Here is a 23,046-nt window from a genome sequence, read left to right as displayed (position 1 = left end):
ACGTGACAACATAATGGCACAACGACGCCATTCGGAGCCCGGTTTGCAGGGTAGAATACTCGGCCGCCTGGAAGCAGACCAGACACAGACCGAAGTCGCCGTATCCCTGCATGTGCCACAAAGTATCATTTCCAGGCTTTGGAGACGATTTCGAGACACAGGTGATATTAGTCGTAGGCCAGTACCAGGTCGACCAAGGTTAACCACCCCACAGCAGGACCGACATCTGGCCTTAGCCACCCGACGAAATCGGAGTGCACCTATAAGACAATTGACGGCGGAGCTTGCAGTCGTCTCAGGGGTTGCCGTTTCCCGGAAAACTGTGTACCGGATGCTCAGAACAGCAGGGCTGTTTGCCCGACGTCCAGCGGTGTGCGTCCCGCTCACTCCAGCACAGAGACGGGCCCGTTTATTGTGGAGCCGTCTACATCGAAACTGGACCATGAATGAATTTAGGTGTGTGCTCTTCACAGATGAATCCCACTTCAGTTTGCAGAACGATTTCCGTCACGCATTAATCTGGAAAGAACCGGGTAGCCGATACAACCACAGGAACATCATGGAACGGGACCAGTATGGTGGTGGTAGTGGCGTCATGGTGTGGGGCGGCATCATATTGAATGGCTGTACGGACCTGCACATCTTCCTGCGTGGTCCGAGGAACACTGTTAACGCTCGGAGATTCAGGGATGAAGTACTGAGATCACATGTTCGACTCTTCAGAGGTGCGGTTGGTCCAGACTTCCTCTTAATAGACGATAATGCCCAACCGCACTGCGCTGCTCTGGTGGACGAATTTCTGGCTGGGGAAGACATTCATCGCATGGACTGGCCAGCGAGGTCTACGGATCTGAATCGTACAGAACATACCTGGAATGCATTGGGGAGGCGAATTGCATTCCGTAAGCCTCCACCAAGGACCCTCCTAGACCTTCGCATTGTCCTTTTCGGAGGAATGGGATCAACTACCATAAGAGCTCTTGGACCATCTAATAGAGAACATGCCACGTCACTGCGAAGCATGTGTGGCCGTTAGGGGTAACCATACACCCTATTAACAACATATTTTGTTGTGGAATACGTTACCAAGTTTTGTTAGTTGTTGTCAAGGTGTATGTTAGCTATCAGAACCCTTCTGACGCTGTTTTTTGGACAAGTTGTGTGACATATGGGTTGGGATTCAGCTTCCGCTTGTTCAGCAATCCGTCTGATATTCCTATCAGGCGGTATGGCCTCGTTTAGTGATTATCCTTAACTTTTGGACACTAATGTATAAAAGAAACAAAAACCAACACGCGATCCTGTGGTCGGATCCTAACTGGAGTTCCCGTGGCTAACAGTTCATCTAAAACTACAGACTTGCTTGTAAACTTGTGGCGTATACACCCCGTTAAGGATCTTGAGCTTCTGAACGACTGCTGTCCAATCAAATGGTCTTCCAACACTGGAGTGTCACGTGCTCGGTGTGACGATTCTCCAAAAGCATTGCTTGGTATTCATATTACATAGCGCATCAATGACCTCACAAGGCCTAGTAAACCTCAGAACCAGAAAAATATATATTATTGGACAATTTGAGAATATAATCCAGAGCCTCCGAATAAGATAAATATAGGCACTACCCCTACACCATGAGACTCGCACAAATTTCTATTACGTCCAGTATTCCGCTTCTTGTTTCTCTCAGTCAAATATTGGAGGTATAATTCAGTCTGACGAAATATACACATTAAAAATAACTTTTGCATTATGCTTATTCACCATGGTGCAGAGCTTATTAAGGATTTTGGGATAGGTTATTACAAAAGAGACTGCGTTTTCAAGAATATCATGAAGAATTGATTTTTGTTCGAGAAGAAAATTACAAAAGGCATACTGAAATAAATTTGGTCTGTTAAACAAGGACAGATATGTTGTTGAATTTTGCCTGACTGCGACGTTTAATAAGAAACGTGGCCAACCATGGGCGTCTCTTACTCGCCGTGGCATATCAAGTTGTCCAGATCATCTCGGGACAGGTGATCCCCACTATTCGACAGCGGTTTCAATTATCTCTTGGCGAGTCATGGAAGTGTGCGGACCGAGCTCGATAGCTGCAGTCGCTTAAGTGCGGCCAGTATCCAGTATTCGGGAGATAGTAGGTTCGAACCCCACTGTCGGCAGCCCTGAAAATGGTTTTCCGTGGTTTCCCATTTTCACACCAGGCAAATGCTGGGGCTGTACCTTAATTAAGGCCACGGCCGCCTCCTTCCCACTCCTAGCCCTTCCCTGTCCCATCGTCGCCATAAGCCCTATCTGTGTCGGTGCGACGTAAAGCAACTAGCAAAAAATAGAAGCGTGTGGACGTTGAGCAATAGTACGCTTCAGCATATCCCATGCATGATCGACACAATTCAAGTCCGACGACATCGCAGGCCATTGCCTTTGGGAAATTTTGGACTCCAGGAGGAAGTTTTGCACCTCGTCCTTTCGATGTGGTCTTGCGTAGTTGTTCAAAATAATGAATTCATTGCCAGTTGGTCGCAGCAACTCACGAATATAAGGCTTGCCCGTCATAGTGCCAGCAAGAAACACGACCGTTGACCAAAGTCGCAGCGTTATCCCATCCCGAAACACGACTGACCCTCCAGGGAATGTATGCACATCCTGGACATGCTACAGACTGGCACGCGATCCCTTACGCCTCCAGACTCTTGTGAGTTGACACTCGGGGTGCAAGGCAAACCTGGTTTCGGCCGTGAACAGCACAAAACGCCACTCTGCAAGTCCCCATTCACGCTATGCTTGGGTCCGCCTCTGACAAACAGCTCTGTGGCTGCGAAGGAGGCCCTCTAATGCAAACGATTCCTGATGGTTTGGGTGGAAACTTGCACTCCTGAAGACAGTATCAATTCAGCCTGGAGCTCTGTGGTGCTAGCCATCGGACGTCCCGTGAGGCTTATCATAACAAAACGGTCTTCGGCTGCTATTATGAAGCTATAACGACCTGTCCGCCGACGATCAGACATTGAATGTGTCTGTTGATGCAACCTACATCCCGTGACACGTAGCATTGGGTTGACTGCAAGACGGCTTGCAACACAACTCTCTGAGTTAGGTCTTCCTGGGCCAATGTGACGGTGTGCTGGGTCGCTTAGTCAGGTTTATGTGACTGACAACATGCTCCGAATTCGTACAGCCCGTGACATGGGCCATCTACTCTTCCTCTGTAGACAGCAGGCGATTGGTCACACGCGGATATTTAAAAACGACACACTTTACAAGATGACGAATGCCTTTTAAGGTGCCTCAAATATACTTCAGGTTTATTTCAATTCTATTCGTCATTATGAATTTTTATGTGTATATATTGAACATTAGTAAAGCTACGCAGTACGAGTCGTACAGCTGGGAACTTGCATGCTCAATCAAATAGTTATCACAGAACTGCATTAGTGCTGTCGCTCAGGTAGCAGATTACCTATCAATTGTATACCTAGTATTTTCTTAAATTATTTCAAAGAACTTGGAAATTCAACGAACACATCCCGTGGTAAATTATTACAATCCCTAATTCCTCTTCCTACAATATGAATATTTGCCTCAGTTTGTCCTCTTTAAGTCCGAACCCTACTGTCGGCAGCCTTGAAGATGGATTTTCGTGCTTTCCGATTTTCATATCAGGTAAATGCCTTAAATAAAGCCACAAGTGTTATTTTCTCAATCCTAGCCCATTCCCAATCCAGGGCTTCTGAAAACTATGCTTGTTTTAATGCAACGTTAAACCATTAGCATCTTCTTCTGCTAGTTCCTTGACGCTACAGCCTCGGCAGGATTTTGGCCTCCCACACAAGTGTCCCGTAACTTCACACCCACCTTAGTTGTACTTTCATCCGTTGAAGTACAACAGCCTTCATCCACTTTTTCCTTGGTTTTCCTGTCTTTCTTATTCCAATAAACCTTTCATGCAGCACGTTTTTGCTATTCTCTCTTCCTCCATAAGCTCTCTATGTTCTAATCAGGCCACTCACCGAGATTTCACAAATCTCACGACATTTTTGGATTTAGAACATATTATTTACCAATGCTCTTCGTATCTAAGGTGCGTTGTTTTATGCAACCTTAATGGTTTCTTGTAGATGGTTCCTTTTTTGCTATTTGTTTTACACCGCACTGACCCAGACAGGTCTTATGGCGACTACTGGATAGGAATGGGAAGGAATAGGCCGTGACCTTAATTAAATTACTACACCAGCATTCGCCTGGTGTGAAAATGGGAAACCACGGAAAACAATCTTCAGGGCTACCGGCGGTAAGGTTCGAACCCACTTTCTTCCGAATGCAAGCTCACAGCTACGTGACACAACCGCGTGGTCATCTCACTCGATTCTTCTAGATTGAAGTATAGGCAGGCTATAATTCATTTTGCTATTTGCTTTATGTCGCACCGACACAGATAGGTCTTATGGCGACGATGGGACAGGAAAGGCCTAGGAATTGGAAGGAAACGGCCGTGGCCTTAATTAAGGTACAGCCCCGGCATTTGCCTGGTGTGAAAATGGAAACCACGGAAAACCATCTTCAGGGCTGCCGACAGTGGGGCTCGAACCCACTATCTCCCGATTACTGGATACTGGCCGCACTTAAGCGACTGCAGCTATCGAGCTCGGTGGGCTATAATTCATTAGATGAGCCCACTGCAGATTGGGCTAAGTAAATTTAAACTGCATGAAGGTATTCACTCTTGTTCGAAGTGATATTTGAATATTAAGTGACGAAGTTACATGGGTTTATCACGACTTACAATTGGTGGCTCGATGTATTTTATTCTTTCCCTGAACACATTCCGATTTCTGCGAGTACACAGTTGCACTGATTGTCTGGCCAAGTGATAGCAATGCACGAAACATAATAGCCTGAATCGTCCATGAAATTCAGAACATAAATCATAACAGTGGTTTTCCGGGCTTGTAAACGTGGTCCAGAAGCATGTGATGGTCCCGACGTATCGTACATCGACCTGCCTTGACAGAGCCAGGCAACTGGTCACCCGCTGCTTTTTCTGTTCTCCCTCGGCCATCGTGTACTTCAGGATTTAAGACTTTCAGAACATAACCTTCTTTTGAGGCAGTGGTGGTTTTAGTTCTTTTGGAACGGGTTCATGTGTTGCTGAACAGGGATGAAGAGGATCTTTCCTCTGACGACACAACTTTTAAAAAAATATACTAATGGCGTTCGGCCTCGGAAGACCATACTAGGCCTAGTCCAGAACGAGACTGCAAAGAAGCATCGACTGTTCGTAATAACATATGAGCTCCTGTATGTTCAAATAGGACTCGTCAACCATTTCGAAATCTATTGGAGGAAGGTGTACAGTTTGCTATCATGAAAATCCGAGACAGAAAATTATTAGATACATTGTAGGCTACATGTTGTAAGGAATGTTGCCAGCTACTGCTGAACATGATTGTGATGGAAACGAAGAGAGGATATCACTACTTCTTTTGTTACTCGTCCCAAGACGAAAGATAGACTGGTGTATGCCTGAGGGATTCTGATTATTTGTTGAAAGCATGCTTTTCACTTTAATTGGATTGAGTGGTAACAGCATCTTGGTTCTTTACGTCAATGCTCTCTTATTTCTCCAAGTGGAATTGCCTGCAATCAGCGATGACATGCATAGCACAGTACATACAAAGTGGACTTGCTGTACAGTCATGCATGAATTTGCCTTGACTTTTAGAAGTTTGAATGGGAAACTAGTGGGCATTACACACAGAGTCTCTTCTTCCCTTGCGCGATAATCAAATGGTGGACTCCAATCCGGATCCGTACCCTGATGCCTTCACAGTTTATACGATGTCAAGAGTAAGTAAGAAAGAGAACAAATTACGATTAAAGCAGTGAAAATATTGAAGAGGGTAATGTACGACGGATACGTACCCTGGCGTTGAACAATGTTTGCTCCGTATATGACAGTATCATATTTTGAAGATACGGGAGCGAGCAGGTTCTCTATTTGCTCCAATGATGGCAGTGAGTGTTTATTTTCTGTTTTTCTGTCTCAGTTAGTAGTTAGGGTTAGTTTTGAATTCATGTGGGGAGCAAGCGACAGCTAGCTTACATCTCTTTATTCAAGATTTGAAAGAGAAAAGATTTCATTTTCCCAACCTCCTCCGGTATCTTGTAAAGATGGTTTATTGCGAAAATTTCGGTTTTTTTTGTACCAGCAGAGGAGACAATTTTATGAACGATTCATGCAGTTCAATAAATTGGAAGACTTCTTCAGGTTGTGGAAAAACCATTCTCCGTCGATTCTCGATGACAATGATGTACCATAGCGACTGAATTGTGGAACTTCGACACTGCAGATGGAAATCCCACAGGTGTACATGACACAGCAAAAGGGCAGGGAAAGTTGATGTGTTGCTTTGGCTCTCTCCTGATAAAGATTCATATCCTAACTTGCGCAAGTTTTAGAAATATATGCTGACGATGTTTGGGTCAATATAATATGTATGAAAGTATGTTTTCCAATATTTATTTTGTGAAACATATCTTTAGATCCAGAATTATTAATGAACACATGAGAACTGCTTAACCATTGCTGGAACTTGGTGCGTTCCAAACTTTGAAAGATTTCACAAAACAAGACATGCCACTTCTCTCACTAATGCGGTTGGGTGGGCGAAGTATATAGGCTATTTCAAACGTACTTATGAACAATGAATTTAAAATACCATCTATCTAACATTCCTTGTATGTGAATGTATGGCATGTAAACACTCCAATAGTTGACATTTTACCGAACGAGTTGGCCGTGCGGATAGGGGTGCGCAGCTGTGAGCTTGCATTGAAATTGAAGAAGACTCCGACGACACACTCAGCCTCAACACATCCAGCGCAGATGGCACATACCTGTCTTCTTCTTCTTTCTTTGCTTTGTGAAAGTCGTCAATATACTAACACGAAACAGAGAAGTACTGGCAGATATTTTCGTATCGAACTTATTGAGAGATTTACTATATGAGAGTGATGATGATGATGATGATGATGATGATGATGATGATGATGATGTTTGCTGTTTAATGGGGCCTAATATCGACGTCATCGGTGGAGGAACGAATTAACATGATAATTAAAATTTTGAAATGTATCCACTGACTAGAATTTTAAACAAAGGACGATGCAAAATGATTATGAATTTAAAATAATCAATGGATCTAATTCGCAATGCCTTATTATCTGATTAAATGAGAGAAAATACAGAGTACGGTAGAAGAAACGCAGCAAGATATATAACTCAAATAAATATTTATTATATATTATAAATATTATAAATATTATATACAAACACAAACTATATAAGAGAGAGCATCACACAATAAATTGTCTGATTTTAAGAACAATTTTGTGTTTCAAAAGATGAGTCCGTAAAGAAAATCACCAAGGAAACTGGAGCATTGTTCTGAATATAATTTATCATATAGGATGTTATCAAACTTCAAAGTACCAGAACAAGGGTAGTACTAGAAAATTTATAATAATAATAATAATAATAATAATAATAATAATAATAATGTTGTCCTCCTCTGTGGTGTAGTGGTTAGTGTGATTAACTGCCAACCCCGGAGGCCCGTGTTCGATTCCCCGCTCTGCCACGACAATTGAAAAGTGGTACGAGGGCTGGAACGGGATCCACTCAGTCTATGGAGGATGGCTGAGTAGAGAGGGGTTCGATTCCCACCTCAACCATCCTCGAAGTGGTTTTCGTGGTTTCCCACTTCTCCTCCAGGCAAATGCCGGGTTGGTCCGGAACTCAAGGCCACGGCTGCTTTCTTCCCTCATCCTTGTCTGTCCCATCCGATCTCACCATCCCCCCCCCACAAGGCCCCTGTTCATCACAGCAGATGAGGCCGCCCGAGCGAGGTACTGTTCCTCCTTCTCAGTTGTATCCCCAGACCCAAAGTCACACGCTCCAGGGCACTGCCCTTGAGGTGGTAGAGTTGGGATCACTCGCTGAGTCCGAGGGAAAAACCAACCCTGGAGGGTAAACAGCTTAAGAAAGAACATAATAATGTTACTGGCTTTATATCACACTAAGTACTTTTAAGGTTTTTAGAGACGCGAATGTCTGAACATATAGTCCCGCAGGACTTATTAACGTGCCAGTAAGTCTACCGATACGAGGTCCGGCTCAATGGCTAAATGGTTAGCGTGCCGGCCTTTGGTCAGGGGGGTCCCGGGTTCGATTACCGGCAGGGGCGGGAATTTTGAGCTTAACTGTTTAATTTCGCTGGCACGGGGGCTGGGTGTGTCGTCTTCATCATTATTTTATCCTCATCACGACGCACAGGTGGCCTACGGGCGTCAAATCAAAAGACCTGCATCTGGCGAGCCGAACTTGTCCTCGGACACTCCCGGCACTAAAAGCCATACGCCATTTCATTTACCGATACGAGGCTGACGTACTTGAGCGCCTTCAAATACCACCGGACTGAGCCAGGATCGAACCTGCCAAGTTGGGGTCAGAAGGCCAGCATCTCAGTCGTGTGAGCCACTCAGCCCGGACTATTAGAAAATTATATTAATAGTTTTCAAGAGAAGACAAAGGTACAATAGTTGATGAGCGAGTGGAGTCCTATTCAGCCATACCGCTCGATAGAGCGATGCAGCTCACTTCAGACCGCACTGCAGCTCGTTTACTCTGGTAGGCCGTAGCGACGCACTCGGACACTTTCTACTTTCCCAGGTTCATCATGCTAGGGTGATCTCCACACAATCAGTCGTCTTTTGAAATTCATAGGAATGATTATGTGTAATGATGTAGAAAGTAGGGCGTTCTTTGGGATGAAGCAGCATACATCAGGATGCCGCTGACCGATGATCTTTATCTTAGACCTCTTAAAATAATAATAATCATGATCATCATCATCAGCGGCAGCAACAGTACCAGAATGTAAAAGTCTACATTTCTTGGATACACAAATAAACGATTTTGGTTTCATAAAATGTAGCTGTGTCCGCCTCTGTGCTTTAGTGGTTAGTGTGATGAGCTGCCTCCCCAGGTCGATTCCAGGCTCTGCCACGAAATTTAGGTGAGGCCGCCTGCGCTAGTTACTGGTCTTCCTCTTCAGTTGTATCCCACACTCCCAACTCTCTTTAACACTATTAATAGGAGACAAGAGCTTGATATAGCATAAAGTAAAAGTATATTCCAGAGGGGTGTAAATAGTCTCTTATGGATAAGTTGATGTGAAGTGGTTATACCGCCATCTTGACCCACGAAGACTTGGCTATTGGCATGGACATTTTCATGGTTTTCGATTTAGACAGTTGTTAGTAGTAGACTGTGTACCTAACCTTGTTATCTTTTGTTATGTTTGTGATATTTTATCATGAATGTTTACACTTGTTAATTAGTCTGATGACAGTACAAGTGAAATTTTTCAGTGTAGTTGCGCCTCGTGCTTCGTAAATGAATAAATAAATAAATAAATAAATAAATAAATAAATAAATAAATACTATCTCACGCTCCAGGACACTGCCCTTGAAGTGGTAGAGTTGGGATCCCTCGCTGAGCCCAGCTCTGGAGGGTAAACGGATTTAAGAAAGAAAGGAAAAAATGTAGCTGTAATTTGCACTCTTATCGAAATAAATATATCTTAACTGATTTAATAGAACTCTGTTTTAAATTCACGACAGAGTCGGGAATGGATCGCAGGTCACTTGGGTGGCATATCACCCTAAGAGAAGCAAAGGTATTAAATGTCCAATTAGAGGTTTCTTCTCCTACCACAAAACAAAACCTTATTAATTAGTTACAGCCCCGGAATATGATTTATTATTTGTGCCAGGGGAAAAACTCTTCTAACAGATAACTCCTGAGACGGAATATATAACGCCAGTGTACAGAAATCTAGCTTACTACCAAGGCAAGCATCTAGGACTAAATTATTTTCATCAAAGTGCCATGGGTATGAAGTTATTTGCTTTCGACATACGTAGGTCAAGTCATAAGTCATCGCAACTATTTTTTTCTCTCGCAAACAGGAGACAACACGGAAAATCTAAGATATGCATTTGGAAACGTACGGTATGTACTTGCGTATGATGCCACTAGATGGTGTATGTAAACAACAGTGTGGGTCTAAGCATGCCCCCAAGTTCAGTGTGTGCGTGAGAGCGTCAAAAATGGAAGTCAACAAGCAGGAGCAACGATTGTACATTAAAATAGCAGTTCTCCGCGGCAGTAATGCACGCCAATACCATGCAGAGCTGCGGGAAGCGTTAGGTGGACAACGGTTTGCCAACAAAGAGGACATCGTAACAGCATTTCGGAGAGAGGTGTCACACGTTAGCGAATGGTATTCAGCGCCTGCCCTACCGCTGGCATCGCAGAGTGGAAGCCATGGGTGATTATTTCGAAGGTCTGTAACCAGTGGAGACCTGTCCTTTGTACGTAGTCTTGTGCATTTGCTGTCTATACCATAATAAAACAATGTTTACCAATGGCCTGTGTTCTGTCACTTTCCTACGAGAATCTCCTGAATTCAGAATTTGTCTTTAGGCACTATGCATAAGTACATGCCCTACATTTCCAAATGCATATCTTAGATTTTCCGTGTTGTCTGCTGATCGCGAGAAATAAATAGTTGCTCTGACTTATGACTTGACTTACGTATATTGATTTTCTGATCTCGAAAGGATCGACAAAATTCCGAAACGTGAATCCCAGAAGAAGTTGATTGGTGTTGTTAATAATAATAATAATAATAATAATAATAATAATAATAATAATAATAATGCCGCCTCTGTGGTGTAGTGGTTAGCGTGATTAGCTGCCACCCCCGGAGGTTCGGGTTCGATTCCCGGCTCTGCCACGAAAATTTGAAAAGTGGTACGAGGGCTGGAACGGGGTCCACTCAGCCTCGGGAGGTCAACTGAGTAGAGGTGGGTTCGATTCCCACCTCAGCCATCCTCGAAGTGGTTTTCCGCGGTTTCCCACTTCTCCTCCAGGCGAATGCCGGGATGGTACCTAACTTAAGGCCACGGCCGCTTCCTTCCCTCTTCCTTGTATATCCCTTCCAATCTTCCCATCCCTCTACAAGGCCCCTGTTCAGGATAGCAGGTGAGGCCGCCTGGGCGAGGTACTGGTCATTCTCCCCAGTTGTATCCCCCGACCAAGAGTCTGAAGCTCCAGGACACTGCCCTTGAGGCGGTAGAGGTGGGATCCCTCGCAGAGTCCGAGGGAAAAGCCGAACCTGGAGGGTAAACAGATGATGATGATGAATAATAATAATAATAATAATAATAATAATAATAATAATAATAATAATAATAATAATAATAATAATAATAATAGATAACATCGCTGACAAAATCGGCCTTCAGATATCTCTTAAAAAGAGAGAATACACGACCTGCGACAAACAAGCACCAACATTCATGGAGACTAAATATGGCAAAATTAAACTAGTATCGCAATTTAAGTATCTTGGTGAAATAATGAAGGAAAATGGATCCGAAACAAAAGCCAATGAAATTAGATGCCAAAAGATGGAAACTGCATGTCGACTAACCCAAAATATCTATAACAAAAAGTATATCTCCAAGCACACAAAACCAAAGCATTGCAATACAGTCATTAAAACCACTGAGATAAAGGAACGCAAAATCATAAGAATTCTAGGCCCAAAACTCACCGACGGACAATACCAACTTAGAGGCCGACAGGAAATCAAACAATACAGAAATATTCACAGTGATATTAGAAAACGCAGGACAAGTTTCTACGGAGATATTAAAAGAATGCATCCGAACAGAATTACTAAACAAAGGGTTAAATTCTATGAAAACAGGAGTAGAGCTAAAATAAACACGACTGGGCGAGTCCGTCGTGCTGTAAGGGGCGCGCAGCTGTGAGCTTGCATCCGGGAGATAGTGGGTTCGAGCCCCACTGTCGGCAGCCCTGAAGATGTTTCTGCGTGATTTCCTATTTTTATATCAGGCAAATGCTGGGGCTGTACCTTAATTAAGGCCACGGCTGCTTCCTTCCCACTCCTAGGCCTTTCCTCTATCATCGTCGCCATAAGACCTATCTGTGTCGGTGGGGAGTAAAACAAATTTAAAGAAAAGACACAATTAAGTGGACTGACGAAATCAAAACCGATTTGAAACAGGCAAGAATTACACCAGCAGGTGTCCAAAAGAGGGTAATCTTCAGATCCAAAATTCACAAATGGCAAGAGAAAAACCAAAGAAGAAGGCTAGAACAACTTGGTCTGAAGCCAGGAAGGAAGCCCGTAGTAAAAGTATGAAAGAAAGGGAGGCAAATCCACGCCTCTAAGTACTTGGCGTAGTCTTAATGTGCTTATTCGCATGTGTATAATGATGGCCTGGTGCAGGTGTTTCGAAATGACACATTATCTGCGACCTGCGTGTCTGTGAAGATGGAGCCCTCCGTAATATGAATTCGAATGCTGAAGATGGCACAAAATACTTGCCCCCAAAACAGGGGAATTAACCAATGAAAGTTAAATCCGGCAACAAATCGAGCTCATGATCCCTTGGACCAGAGGCCAGCACGCCGGTCGATGTTAATAATAAAAGTAAGAAAGGAGAAGTGCTGTCCAAACACACTCAGGATATTCCATACTAGTAGATGGAAAGCATGGCATTTTCACAGAAAAAGCTGCTTACCGCAAAGTCGAAAAGTCCTGAAGTGAAGTAAAAACAACAACAACGACTAAAAATAATTAAAGCTAAGAAAACAACTAGATGAAAAATGTGAAGATATATCGATGACGTAGTGCACAAACATTGTATGTCCAAAAATCATGATTCTGAGAAAACTCAAATTGAAAGTTCATGAAGTTGCAGTTACTTACAACAAATAATATAGCTGTAGCCAGTGTTACTGATGTGTAGATTATTTCTTTGTAATTGTATTTCGTCAACTGGACCACATTTTTGTGCATCAGTAAGGGAATTATTCACTAGATTTTAATGGAAGGTTGGGACATACAACATTTGGCACTACAATGTGAAAGACAACTTCAAACCACAAACGTTGTATTTCTCAAAGGAATTGATTTCAACATTCTTTGTCATCATTTATTGTTAAATGAGTGTATTTTCTTAACAAAACACAAGGTATGAATAATAAGTAATTACATAAAGTTGAATAATCACCGTTCAGTTATAAACATGTCTCAAATCTTTCAGAACAGTTTCCAGGACATACAATATTTGTGCTCCGTCAAGGCGGTAAGAACTTGAAATTTTCAACAGCAAAATAGTATGTCCGGATATACAATATCTGCGCCTTCAAGTGGAATAAAAACCAAATGGACATACCTAGGCTAAAGTTATTATACAGGATATACAACACTCGTGAAGTAGAGTTGTTGATTTAACTAGGACATGCAACATTTGCACCTTGGAAATCGGCACGTTCCCTATTATTTGGGCATACTATAATTGTGAACTAGCTAGATATGTTTCAGAGACATCAAAATAGGGTATTAACTCCAAACTGGCCATAAATGGACATACAGTGTTTGTGTACTAAGCCATCGATATAAGGGAAAACGGATAAAAATTGTTAGCGGTTTTATAGAATTGTTTTATGTATTGTCAAAGTGAAGACAGCACTATGCTACTTAAGTAGGTTAAATATCCATTTCCGCGTCTTAACTATGATTCTAATTTATTTTTATCGAGTGAATGTATATATATGTTAGTGCTCAATTTAAATACGTAATACGCAAATTTACATTGGCAATTATTTCATTGTTTTGTGTTATCCTTAGCATCTTCGTGTGCAGTTATTTTTTTCGTGTTGACTCCCGACACTAAGAGCGCAGTTCCCAAGAAAAATGGTATTTTTATTGCTTTTTAGTGATAACATAGAATGCATAGTTGATGAAACAGTCATTCCCTTAACAATCCCATTAAAGCAGTTTAACGTGATGTTAAATCCTTAACGGCGTTTGATGAAAGGAGAGGGCATACAAGTCTCTGGTAAGACCCCAACTAGAGTATGGTTACCAAATTTATCCACGAAACGAAATATCATTACACTAGTCTGAATCAAACAAACATGTTCTTGCTCTTTGCTTGCTGTCAAATGACCAGCTGAAGCTGAAGAATTTGACGGTTAAAATGGCTAGCATGGTCATTACGTATAGCAGCTCGCCCCGTAAGGTTATTGACAGCAAGCGAGGACATATTGTTTGGTTCAGACCAGTGTAATGTCATTTTAATTAGTGGATAAATTTGGTAACAAGTTGACACTGAAGAATTGGATGGTTAAAATGGCTAGCATGATCGGACGGGATTAAGAGGAGGAAATTCCGATTTATGTGAGAAGTCTCAGAAATATAGCAGACTTAAGGAAATGAGAAATTGTCAAGAAGAGAGCAGAAAATATTTTAAGTTCAACATAGTGACTAACTTAATAGGTGTTATTTATTTTATGAATTGAAAATTATTGTATTCTAAAGTCATTTACTAAATGACAAAGTAAAGGTAAATTTAGATACAAAGAAACATTTTGTTTCTTTTTAAGATGTAAATAAGGACGTAAGTTTCAAGAGCAGAGTAGATTTAAAAATTTTAGCATGTAGTGACTAATTTAATAGATTTTATTCATTTATGATTTGAAATTTTCTATTTTAAAGTTTGTAATAAAGGACATACTAAGTAATTAAAGTTGAAATATTTTACCAATTTCAAGATTTATATGTAACTGTTCTGTTGACAAGCATATTTGTACCAATGTAACAAGTCCAAAGATTAGTTGATGTTTTGGCACCGCTGAAGAAGAGAGTAGTTAGCTCTCGAAACTTGTACGGTAATTAAATATAATAAAATATGTAAAGTATTGACAAGGCGGGAAAGTGTTATATAGAAATTTGAATATAAGTCAATACGGACTGGATTAACCAACATGGTTAAAATAATCAATACCTCGATAGTTGTTGCAATCTTTCCTGTTCCCTTGCTTATAGATAGGTACAATTACTGCTTTTGTCCAATCTGAAGGTACCTTACCGACACTCCATACTAATCTTACTACTCTATGATATTTCCTAAAAAGAATCATACTAACGAAATTGTGAGTTTAAGGAAATTCAACATACTACTACAGTCAGTAAGTTCGTATACTGGCGCCTACGGTGTAGGCAACACAGTGTACAGCTATGTACTACAGTCAATGAGTTCGCATACTGGCACCTACTGTGTAGGCAACACAGTGTTCACCTGTGTACTACAGTCAATAAGGTAATATACTTGCGCCTACTGTGTAAGCAACACAGTGTACACCAATGGACTACAGTCAATAAGTTCGTGGACTGGAACTAAATGTTCAAGGATAACATAGTCTTTTGACCTTCCTTGTCGCGACTTTTCCCTGTCGTTGCGATCCGGGCGAAATATCCAGTGTAATTAAACAGAACTTGGATTATTAATAACTTTGGACTTGAACGCTTCCGTACTATGGTCCCTTATCTCAAATTGATCCATTTCCCGTCTTCCATCATTCCTGAAAGTTTGTAAAATTATGACGGACACCCTGCATATAAAAATAAGAGTTTTGTCTGTACATTGCTCAGATTTTTTTACTAGTTGCTTTACGTCGCACCGACACAGATAGGTCTTATGGCGACGATGGGATAGGAAAGGCGTATGAGTTAGAAGGAAGCGGGCGTGCCCTTAATCAATGTACAGCCCCAGCATTTGCGTGGTGTGAAAATGGAAAACCACGGAAAACCATCTTCAGGGATGCCGACAGTGAAATGGTACTGTAGGGGAAGTCCTAAAATGGAATTCTCAAATATCTATGTTATGAGTGGTCCTATCGATGAATACAAAATAACTAGTTATATAGAATTACATTTCCGATCATTTACGCCTTATACACTTTTACCGTACCGGCTATGATAACAGAAATGAAATATCGTATGGCTTTCAGTGCCGGGATATCCCAGAACGGGTTCGGCTTGCCAGGTGCAGGTCTTTCTACGCGACTCCCGTAGGCGACCTGCGATAATAACAGAGATATTCATGAATTCCAATTTATGTAACTAAGTCCACACAAACGCCGACCCATGAGAAAAGGGGTGAACAGACTTTAATGAAATTCGGTATATAAAGCCAGCGAACAATGCACTATTGTCTAGGCTGTAAATAATGTCATTCACGTTGGACAGAATGGTAGTTATCGGGAAGGCGTCTACTATGTAATATTTAAATAGGCCTCCCTATGTTATTGGTTCTATCGAAATGTACTACATAACAAAATTTATAGAGAATACAATACCCGGCCAATTATGTCTTATAAAGTCCTGATCAATAACTACTGATCTGCATTTAGGGCAGGCGCCCAGGTGGCAGATTCCCCATCTGTTGTTTTCCTAGCTTTTCCTTACATGGTTGCAAAGATTTGGAAATTTATTGAACATCTCCCTTGGTAAGTTATTCCGATCCCTAATTTCCCTTCCTATAAACAAATATTTTCCCCAATTTGTCTTCTTGAATTCCAACTTTATCTTCATATTGTGATCTTTCCTACTTTTAAAGAAACCACACAAACTTATTCGTCTACTAATGTCATTCCACGCCATCTCTCCACTAACAGCTCGGAACATACCACTTAGTCGAGCAGTTCGCCTCCTTTCTCTCAAGTCTTCCCAGCCCAAATTTTGCAACATTTTTGTAACACTACTCTTTTGTCGGAAATCACCAGAACAAATTGAGCTGCTTTTCTGATTTTTACCGTACCGACTAAGTATGATAAGAAAATTCATGAATTTAGACGTTTGATCAATGGTGAGCATTTCTAACATGGGCATGTTGTTCAATCGTGTTAACTGGAGAGGGTTTTTGTTGTGATTGTCTTAAGGTGTAAAACCGTGCGCTCCTCGGTCCACACCGAGAAGGAAAATTGTGAAGCAAAGTTGAGAAAGAACTGCAAAGGAATGATCGCTTGAAGAATAAGACAAAAGGGATTCATAAAGGAAGGAAGGACTCCCTTTAACTTAGATACCCTAATATTACCACAGAGTCGGAAGAAAACTAAATGTGTATTCCCATAATATCGAAAACTCAAAACTGATCAACAATATCATTATATTGACAACTGATGTGATGTGATTTGTCTCTTCTGCTGCCACTCATCTCGGATAGATGGGACTACTGCTGCGTCCAGAGTAAAACATCCTGTCTGAATATTGGCGGCAAATAGCTGGGGAGTCAGATGTTTTCCGCATGCTATATGATTGTCCCGTCATCGACGGGTAACCTACTACAGCTAGTTTTCTTCTTCTTCTTCTTCTTCTTCTTCTTCTTCTTCTTTTCCCACACCTGTGGGGTCGCGAGTGCGAACTACGTCGAACATGTGGATTTGGACCTGTTTTACGGCCGGATGCCCTTCCTGACGGCAACCTTATATGGAGGGATGTAATCACTATTGCGTGTTTTTGTGGTGGTTGGTAGTGTGGTATATTGTCTGAATATGAAGAGGAGAGTGTTGGGACGGACACAAACACCCAGACCCCGAGCCAGAAGAATTAATCAGAAGCAATTAAAATCCCCAACCCTGCCAGGAATCGAACCCGAAACCATGTGAACCAACGGCCAGTATGCTGACCATTCAGCCAACGAGTCGGACACGGGTACTACAGCTAGTACTCTTGGCACACAGGACTCCCGTAGCTGATCTCCACCCATACCAGACAGATTGGACCCTTCTGCTGACCTTGACTGCTGCACCTCTGATCCCACACATGTGGAGTTTTCTATCAATACTGCAGGTATCACTTGGAGATGTACAAGTCCAGTTCCACCACACGACATGTATTGAAATGTTGTCCTTCTCAGTCTCGTGTCCCTTCTCTCCAGTGCAGACCTCCATTTTTCCAATGAACTATCCAACCTACAGAAGATTCAGTACGCAACACAATGTCGTCGGTATACATCCTGGTCCAAGGGGATTTTGATCTGATCCTTTCAGATATTTGAATCCAGAACGATGGCAAACCCTAGAGGACTAAGTGATGAACCCTAACGAAGTCCGACTTCAACTCTGAAACGGTTTGTTCCATCAGTCCCGCAACTTATATATCTATTGCTGTTAGTATACATATTCATTGATGTTAAACAGAATTATTTCTTATTGTAATAAAAACTTTACAGTCTGTCACACATAACGATTTCAATATACAACCTGTGACAATAAAGTTCGGTGAATGAAGTCAGAACGGTCGATCCGGCAATACTGACGACACGCAACGCTGCACCTGCGTAGCAGCAGGTTTTGACCACCTGCTCCAAACGTTGTTCAGTTGAGCATCGTGTGTATGCCGTGTAAAAATTTGGAATTCAAGAGGACAAATTGAGGCAAATATTCATTTATAACAAGGGGAGTTAGGGATTGGAATAATTTACCAAGGGAGATGTTCAATAAATTTCCAATTTCTTTGAAATCATTTAAGAAAAGGCTAGGAAAACAACAGATAGGGAATCTGCCACCTGGGCGACTGCCCTAAATGCAGATCATTATTGATTGATTGATTGATTGATTGATTGACTGATTGCGTGTTTAGTGCGTTGGTTCTGAACTGCGAACAGGAACACGAACGACCAAAACCGGCTCCATGGCTAAATGGTTAGCGTACTGGCCTTTGGTCACCGGGGTCCCGGGTTCGATTTCTGGCAGGGTCTGGAATTTGAACCGGCATTGGTTAATTTCCCTGGGACGGGGGCTGGGTGTATGTGTTGTCTTCATCATCATTTCATCCTCATCAAGACGCGCAGGTCGCCTTCGGGAGTCGTATCAAAAGACCTGCATCAGGCGAGCCGAGCCCGTCCTGGGATCTCCCGGCACTAAAAGCCATACGCCATTTAATTTCAACGACCAAAAGATCAATGTACAGCTTTGTTTTATGCTTGGCAAGACAACGAAAGAAACGCATGCGATGCTGGTACGTGTTTATGAAGATCAAGCCCTGTCTTTGAAGTGTGTGTACGAGTGGTTCGCCCGTTTGCGAGGAGGCCGGGAAGGTGTTTCTGACAACCCCCGTCAAACAGTTCATGGCAAAAAAGGGGGTGGTGAAACTTGAACATCCCCCATACTCACCAGATCTCAATCCTTCAGACTTCTTCCTATTCACACGACCCAAACTCGCTTTGAAAGGACATTCAGCGAAACGTGACTAGGCCTTTGAACACCATCCCATCCCAAAGGAAGCATCCTTGCAAAGTTTCCAGGACATGTATCGCCGATATCAGCAGCGCATAGTTATGGGAGGGGACTATTTCAAAGGATAGTAAGATCACTGTCGTGCATTGTTCATCTTTGTTGATAGTGCAGGACTATTCACCGAACTGTATTGTATCAGGTTGTAAATTATAACACTATAACCTGTAAAAATACACACTATTATACAAAGTCCATATCAATGGCGAGCATTTCTATCGTGGCATGTTTTACAATCGTGTTAACTGGCGAGGGTTTTCGATATGACTGTCTTAAGGTGTAAAACCGCGTGGTCATCGGTCCATATCGAGAAGGAAAATTGTGAAGATCATTATAAAAAATGAGAAAGAACTGAAAGGGAACGATCGCTTGAAGAGTGAGAAAAGAGGGATTCATAAAAGAAGGAAGGACGCCATTTACCTTACATTTAATAGTGTGTATTTTTACAGGTAAGTTACGTTTATAGTGTTATAATTTGTACTGAAATTGTTGTGTGTTTGACCGACTGGAATGTTTTCATGTTTGTATTTAACTAAGTCGACATTGGGAAGTATGACTTCATTCCTAACAAAATCTTTCTTAACTTCTTTGTCACTTTGCCATCCAGGGTTGATTTCTCCCTCGGACATAGTGGGGAATCCCAGCTCTACCGCCTCAGAAAGTGTCCTGGAATGTTAGACATTTGATCAGGGATACAACTCGGGAGTAGGACCACCTTCTCGCCCAGGCGGCCTCACCTGCTATGCTGAACAGGGGCCTTATGCGGGGATGGGAATATTGGAAGGAATAGACAAGGGAGAGGGAAGGAAGCGGCCGTGGCCTTAAGTTAGGTACTATCTCGGCATTTGCCTGGAGAAGAAGTGGGAAACCACGACAAACCACTTCGAGGATGACTGAGGTGGAAATCGAACCTACCTCTACTCAGTTGACCTCCCGAGGCTGAGTGGACCTCGTTCCAGCCCTCGTATCACTTTTCAAATTGCGTGGCACAGCCGGGAATCGAACCTTAGCCTCCTGGAGAAAATGCATTGTAGTATCTGTAGACGACGCAGTCGGTCAAACGTAATGCTTTTTCTTCTTTCCCTCCCACTCTGGGCTGAGTGGCTCAGACGGTTAAGGCGCTGGCCTTCTAACCCCAACTTGGCAGGTTCGATCCTGGTTCAGTTCGTTGGTATTTTAAGGTGCACAAATACGACAGCCTCGTGTCGGTAGATTTACTAGCACGTAAAAGAACTCCTGCGGGACTAAATTCCGGCACCTCGGCGTCTCCGAAGACCGTAAACATAGTGAGTGGGACGTAAAGCAAATAACATTATTATATTTTACTTTCCCTGACGTATTTACGACACCTCAGTTGGGTCGCAGATGCGATATATCTCGGCCATGAAGATTTGGTCCAGTTTTACGGCCGGATGTCCTTCCTTATTCCAACTGTCTTACAGCGATGTACACAATATTTTGCGTTTCTGTGGTGGTTGACAGTGCAGTGTGTAACTATAGAGCTGTGTCACAGAAACACCCAGTCTCTAAGCGAGAGGAATTTAACAGATACCCACCCTGGTCGTAAGCCATTATGCTAACCAGTCAGCCGGGCACAACACATTACTCGTGGTGCCCATAGCAATGAAAGGCAAGACAATAACATTTTCTTGAAGTAAATCTTGGCGCATGGCCTCCAGAGTGGCCTTGTGCATGTCCGTCGAGTTGAAGTCCTATAGGGGAACTTGACATCTGCGATGCATTCTAATGAAACAAAAAACTGAACACACACCCAGCCCTGAGCCATCGGAATTAATGAATGACGACTAAAATTCCCGACACGGAAGAACGACTGTACTGAAACGGCTTGAGTTGTTCTTGGGATTAGCTTTCATATACAAACAATTAAAAACCTCGTCCTTTTCTTTCCTTTTTAATATGTTTACCCTCCACTGTTGTTTTTTTTTCCTCGGACTCAGCGAGGAATCCGACCTGTACGGCCTCAAGGGCAGCGTCCTGGAGCGTGAGACTTTGGATCGGAGGGACAAAACTGGGAAGGAGGAACAGTACCTCTCCCAGGCGGTCTCACCTATTATGCTGAAGAGCGGCCTTATAGGGGAGGAGTGGGGTACAGGAAGATTGGATGGGATAGGTAAGGAAGAGCAAAGGAAGCGACCGTGAACTTATGTTAGGTACCAACCCGATGTTTGCGTGGAAGAGAAACAGGGAACCACGGAATACCACTCCTAGGATGGCTGAAAAGGGCATCGAAACCCCTCCCCCCGTTTCTACTCAGTCGACCACCCGAGGCTGAGTGGACCCCGTTTCAGACCTCATACCACTTTTCAAATTTCGTGGCAGAGCTACTCACACCAACCACTACAGCACAGAGCCGGACCATCTTCTTTTCAACAGTAAAATATTAAGTTCATTTCTCAGCGTTGCTTTCGTAGCCGCCCCAGCAAAAGATAAATGATTGTCGACCGACTTCGCAGTGGTGATATTCAACCGTCACATGTAGGCCTATATTAACTAACACGTGGGATATACTATCTTAATACCAAATTGCAACCATAATGAGCAAATAAGACTTGGTTTAACCTGAACATTACTCATGTACAATCGTTAGAACACGCGTAGTATTCCGTTAAAATCTAACTTTAATAATACACCACATTCGTGGTACCGTGGCTTAGATGGTTAAAGCGCATGTCCAGCAAACATGAGAGCGAGGGTTCGAATCCCTGCGGTGCGAGGAGTAAACTTCAGTCACTTTAGTCAACGGCGAAGGTCGTTCGATTGGGTTGACGGGAGTTTACTCAAGCTTATTATAGTAACAACAAAATATAGAAATTAATTTCATGCAGCCGATAGTTTTTTTTTTTTGGCTTTACGTCGCACCGACACGGATAGGTTTTATGGCGGCGATGGGATAGGAAGGGGCTAGGAGATGGAAGGAAGCAGCCATGAACTTAATTAGGTTACAGCCCCAGTATTTGCCTGGTGTGAAAATGGGAGTCCGCCTCTCTGGTGTAGTGGTTAGTGTGATTAGCTGCCACCCCCGGTGGCCCGGTTTCGATTTCCGGCTCTGCCATGAAATTTGAAAAGTGGTATGAGGACTGGAACGGGGTGCACTCAGCCTCGGAAGGTCAACTGAGTAGAGGTGGGTTCGATTCCCACCTCAGTCATCCTGTAAGTGGTTTTCCGTGGTTTCCTACTTCTCCTCCAGGCAAATGCCGGAATGGTACCTGCCTTTCCACTTCGTTGTCTATACCTTCCAATCTTCCCATCCCCCCACAAGGCCCCTGTTCAGCATAGCAGGTGTGGCCATGTGGGAGTGCTACTTTTCCTCCTGCCCAGCTGTATGCCCCGACTCAAAGTAACACTGACCAACATCGGCAGAGGTGGGATCCGATGCTGAATCCTAGGGAAAATCCATCCCTGGGGGGTAAACGGATTAAGACAGAAAGAAGAAAGAATCTACAAAATATAACCTTGGAATTTCTTCTTCTTCTTCTTCTTCTTCTTCTTCTTCTTGTGTTTTTCCCTCGGACTCAGCGACACATCTCACCCCTACCGCCTCAAGGGCAGTGTCCTGGAGCTTCAGACTCTGGGTCGGGGATATAACTGGGGAGGATGACCAGTACCTCCCCCAGACGGCCTCACCTGCTATGCTGAACAAGGGCCTTGCGGGGGGATAGACAAGGAAGCGGGAAGGAAGCGGCCGTGGCCTTAAGTTAGGTACCATGGCGGCATTTGCCTGTAGGAGAAGTGGGAAACCACGGAAAACCACTTCCAAGATGACTGAGGTGGGAATCGAACC

This window comes from Anabrus simplex, chromosome 2 (genome assembly GCF_040414725.1).
Source record: "Anabrus simplex isolate iqAnaSimp1 chromosome 2, ASM4041472v1, whole genome shotgun sequence".
Lineage (NCBI taxonomy): Eukaryota > Metazoa > Arthropoda > Insecta > Orthoptera > Tettigoniidae > Anabrus > Anabrus simplex.
This window is presented reverse-complemented; position numbering follows the sequence as displayed.